At 39.4% G+C, this 5,361-nt stretch overlaps 1 long non-coding RNA gene across 1 annotated transcript; it reads right to left on the bottom strand.

Annotated features, from left to right (window-relative positions):
• Positions 1-1,151: 1,151 nt before the first annotated feature.
• On the bottom strand, positions 1,152-4,892 carry LOC146339680 (uncharacterized). The gene is made up of 2 exons (XR_014784312.1): positions 3,307-4,892; positions 1,152-3,186 (listed from the first exon to the last, which is right to left on the bottom strand). It is a non-coding gene; the product is annotated as an uncharacterized LOC146339680 (long non-coding RNA).
• Between the last annotated feature and the right edge of the window lie 469 nt (positions 4,893-5,361).

Below are 5,361 nucleotides of genomic sequence, written 5' to 3'. Positions count from 1 at the left end.
CTTCTAGCCACAACACCAATTCTCCCCTCCCCTTTTCACACACACACAAAAATTCCCACACCCTGCCATTTTGAAGTCACATTCTGTACCAAGTTGCATATTGAAGCTATCTATCCTTACCTCATTGAAGTAAGCCTACCTCCATGCCTCATAATGCCAAATGCCCCATTAGTCATAAAGGAAAAACATTTGTGATCAATAGTTTTTGTCCTAACACTAACTACGATCACTGATTAGCAGTTAATCTATTTCTAGTCATACATTGCTCTTAACACACAACTCCTACTGTCCATCAGCATTTATCCTGGGCAAGAGGCTGGTTTAGATAATATTACCTACAGCAAACTTTTTTGTCCCATTACTTGTTTGCTCCACATTTTACCTATTGGAAACTGACATCATTGCAAAGGAAGCAATGAGAAATCACTCTCAGTGTTCTATCAGACCCCCAGATCCTGTTGGCCATTTAGTCTTCTGTCTTTGCAACTACATATAGCTTTCATTGACTTACATGACTGGCATCCAATCTCAGTCCTTATCCTCTAGGGAGGGATTTCAGCACTCTTTTAAGCAACACTTTCTGGTGCTTAAAATTAACTTACTATTGATTAATGATGCTTTAGAGACCCCTGATAGACTTTTCACAGCATGTACCACCAGAAGCAGCATACAAAAGTCCCCCCTTTCTACATTCTTTTTAAAGGAAGCCCTAGCATGAAGGGACAGATTAGTCTTTGCAATTTGTTTCACTTTTTTCAACAAAAAGCTGTTGGAGACCACTTGAGATAAAGGCAATGTTTCCAGTAATGTGAGGAGAGTGTTAAACACTTCGGAAGGAATTACCCAGAATATAATATCTTGCTTTTGTACTTTTCATGCACATTTTACGAAGGGGAGTAGGTAACACTGATTTTCCTTCTCAGGAGAAGCGATTGTGTTCAGTGATATTTCTGCGATCCTCACAATATAAAAATATGAGAAGAAAGGAATATGAATAAAATAAACCTTGTGAGTTCTTGCAGCTAGAACTAGCTTGTAATACAGTCAACTCCTATTGACAGACATCACTGATAGCTGAAGGCGCTGCATCAGGCCATAATGTTCTAATAATGGTTTGTGTGCACAGTGTCTAGGTAGTGATTATAACTAAGTTTAGTAGAATATACACTTTATTTTTTTCAAAAGGGAATACTAACAGAATTCAATATAGTTAAAATTTTACATTTTTAAAAGAAAAGCATTACAAAAGACGCTTGGCAGAGAGGCTTTAATATACCCAGAAAAATTCAGCCCGGTTTCCACAATCAGAGAGCGTTCATATCCATAACTGTATAATTTAAAAAGCATAATAGAAATATAAGTGGATATGAGGTGAGCCTTGAGCATGGAAATGTTCTTTCCTCATCAGGACTATCATAATCCATCAAACATTTGTAGATACAAAAAGGAGGCAATGAGTATTTGCAAAAAAAAAAGATGTATAGCAAGATACAATTTACCCAGAGGTTTTTATAGATGGTAACAATTTTGCTATAGTGCTTTTAATTTAGGACTCAAAAGCATTTTACAGAATGACTTTCAAAAACTTATATACAGGAATAACTTTTGCCCATTAGAGACAGGACCCACCAAAGAGAAATGCAGCAGATGTTAAAAGTATTCAGCAACACAAATATTAACTTTTGATATAAAAATGATATATGTTTTAGTGCAGTCTAATTATCCCTATGTTGAGAAATGGAACTAAAAACTCATTTGCTGCTGTGAAGGAAAAGGCCAAAGTACACTATTTTAAACCGAATGGCCTGAAGAGCCTTATGAAACTCTTGAGTAAAAGTCCCTCTAACTTCTGAAAAGTCCAATATAGACTTCTTCAATGGCCATGCTAGCTGGGGATGATGGAAGTTGTAGTCAACACATCTGAAGGGCACCAGGTTGGGTAAGGCTGGTCTAATAGAATGTCTTCACTGAATGTGTATAATGTAGTACATCGCAGGTATGCAATCATTTGGAAACACTTTTTTTAAACTAAAAGAACTTCCATATCCATCTACTTTATAAGCAAACCAGTTTTTCTACTATTATATCAGTGCCATGCCAATGATAGTGGAGTTTTATCAGCAGAAATCTATGCCACTAAGCTGGAGAAATACCAACGAACGCATATTGCATGCAACAGTTCCCAATGCAAAATACTAATGAAAGGGCAAATGTTATTGTCAAATCCGTCTATCGTGTTTCCTGTCCAATTCTTCAAAACAGCCAATTGGCTGATGAGGCATTCAGTGAAAGACTTAAAAGTCAGACAAAATTTCCATTTACTAAAATGTTTGATTAAGATAGGGGGGGGAAATGCACAAAATATGACAGAAGACAAGCTCAGCTTTTTTTTTATGGCTAAGATGTCATAAACCTAATTTATGGTACAATGAATTACAATTTACTACAGACTGATGAAGGGTGCAAAGAGCACCAAATTAAGACAAAACACAGACATTTGTGTTTCTGAAGTCACCCTGCACTTTTTGTCAACAGGACGTAATGTGTGGGGATACTGCTAACTGGCAGACTGGTTTGCCTCCAAGTAAGACTGGTTGAATACTATTATGAACTCAGTGACCATGGAAATACCTTCCATGCCACTTCTTAGTCTCTCTGCTTTTGTGATTTATTAAACATTTTGTAAACAGAAAGCATCACTAACCAAAACTCTACAACATCACTTTAATTTTGTTTGATTTCTGCAGTTTTCTAAGAATTTTTTTTCAAGCCATGCTACATTAAGATATTTTAAACAAGTTTGCAGAGGCTATAATGGAAGCACTTATTACTCCATAAGGACCAACATTAATATTAAAGTGTATTTACATATTTTGTAATACAAAATACAGTATGCCAATAATAATGTTAATCACCATATTTTAGACACCAATGTAAAAACAAAAACATTTCTGTTATCCTGGACCCTACGAAGCACTTTGCCAGCTGAGCACAAGTTAACTGTTATCCCAATTCAGCAAAAAAAGAAAAGAAAAAACAACCCCACTTTATCCTTAGTTTCACATTGGGAGGCTGTCTTATGAACATTATCTGAATTCATCAACAAATAAGCATAGGACTCCCAGGAAAGAAATATGTCATTAATTGACCAGGTATAGGGAGGAAATATATATTAAGAGCATAATCCTATGCATGTTTAGACAGAAAAAAAGTCCTACAACTCCCAGCATTCCTTAGCCAGCCATGCTGGCTGGGGAATGCTAAGAGTTGTAGGACATTTTTCTGTCTAAACATGCATAGGATCACATCCTAAGAATCTGAAAAATATCACTAACTTTCCCTTTCAGCTTTGCATTCTTTTCACTGCCATTAGATTCCATGAGTTCAAGATGAGAAGCTTTCACATCAAAAGGAATCCCCATTATAAATGAGCCCAAACCAACAGAATCACAGTTCAAGTGTTACCAGTGAAAACAGCTTTAGAACTCAGCATGCTGGTTAGGGCAATGTCCCATCCCCCTGTTTTCCCATACATCTCACATTATTTGTTCCCTCTTCCTAGCAAGGCTCCAGTCAGCTATGACAGCATAAACATCTATAATTTGCTCAAGACACATATATTGCAAAGTTAAGGGTGGGGGGAATGCCTGACATATCTGTATTGCCAGGAATACAGTCGTATTTACTCAAGCAATTACTAGGTTCTGTAACAAAGGTGGGGAAGACAGATGTAATATAGAAAAAGTATGTCTTTCAGCTACAGGCAAGCGTGAATTCCTTCCTGCTTCTCAACTTAAATGAGATGTACCAGCAAACTGAATGCTGGCTCAGCCACCAGTCTTGTACCTCTCCCCCACTCTGCTTCACACAGGCAGGCTGCTTGCAACAAAAACTTTAAGGGAGCAATCCTATGGCCCGTAGACAGAGTCTGGGAGGGCCATATGATAGTTCAGATTCCTGGATCCGAGGTTGGAGACAGCACTCAAACCTCGGAGCCAGGAATCCAAGATCGCCATCCCCTCCCATGCTGGATGCCTCTCTGAGGTCTTAGCCAAATGGGCAAAGAAGACCATCTAGCCAAAATCCAGAGAGGGAAGACCATGGAGACAAAGATTGCCTCTGCTGCTCCTCTGCCTCTGCTGCTCCTCTCACTCTGCCATAAGCCATAAACTCCTGATATGATTGTGCCCTAAAGGACTTAGATATACATCCAATATAAAGGACTAGAGATATACTATATTTGCCATATTTATTAAAGAAAATAACAACCGTTAGAATTTTTGATTAATCAGCATAAAACTGAAAGCGCATAACATAAGGGCCAGTTTACACATTACCTGTTGGTAATAAGAGATCTGCATCAGATATAAAGACAAAGTAAGGTATAGCATTATGAGAATGAGCCTAGCCTCCCTCCCTAATCTCATGTACTCCCCACTCCTCCTCTGGTGTGGCTGCTAGAAGGACTTCAGAAGTTTTTGGTTTAGGTTTTGATTAACTGTAGCTTGCTGTGTCGGCTGAACATGGACAAACTGTGATGGTTCTTAATTATAATTAATGGCTACCATTAATGGCCACCTTCAAGCCATAGTTTAAGCCATAGTCTATGAGGCTGGCTTGTTTTCACTAACCACCTATCTAAGAATGCGGTAGTGTAATGCTTATTACTAGAGATCTACCAGATGGATTGCTCATTTTTTTTAAAACTGAAGCTTGGGCAGTGTAGACATGCAGAAAATTTTGAAACTTTGAAAAAGTTCAAAGCTTGAGCTTTAATAGCAAAACAGTACGTTTAATTGCTCCGCACTAGTCTCCTATTGCTCTACTGTTCAGTGCTGGTTTATTTGCTCTGCGCCAAACAGCGCCTGATCTGACATCACGTGTTTTCGACCTACATCCTCCCAGTTTCCTTTTTTCTGTTTGTTTGTTTTTATTTGTTTTGCTTCACAGGCAGGCTTCACAAGGTGCTGCTAGGCCTTGGGCGGTTGCTAGGGGCAACAGCAACACCTCCCCCCTTGTATTCTTTCAAATGGGATGAATTAGAGAGTAGGAGGGAGGGGCTGCTGCTCCTCCTCCAATTATGTCCTGCATGTGAGTGGTGTTTGTGAGAGAGAGGGTGGTAGTGGGTGGGGCAACAGAGGAGTGGGCAGGGCGCAAGACCTGTGTCATGTTGAATGGCTCTGGCTCAGGGCAGGTGAGAGAAAGGCGGCATTTTTCTTCTTTCCCCCTTTCTCACCTGTGGTTTTTCAGGCCCAGGTGAAGGTGGGGGTGGGCCAGGTACCTGGGTGGGGGCTTGAAACACCCCCTTTCCCTGTAACAAAGGAGTGGTGGGTCTGTCTATGCTTTCATGTAATGGGAGGG

The sequence above is a fragment of the Heloderma suspectum genome, chromosome 7 (genome assembly GCF_057233095.1).
Source record: "Heloderma suspectum isolate Gila_16-S chromosome 7, 16-S_ref, whole genome shotgun sequence".
NCBI lineage: Eukaryota > Metazoa > Chordata > Lepidosauria > Squamata > Helodermatidae > Heloderma > Heloderma suspectum.
This window is presented reverse-complemented; position numbering and strand designations above follow the sequence as displayed.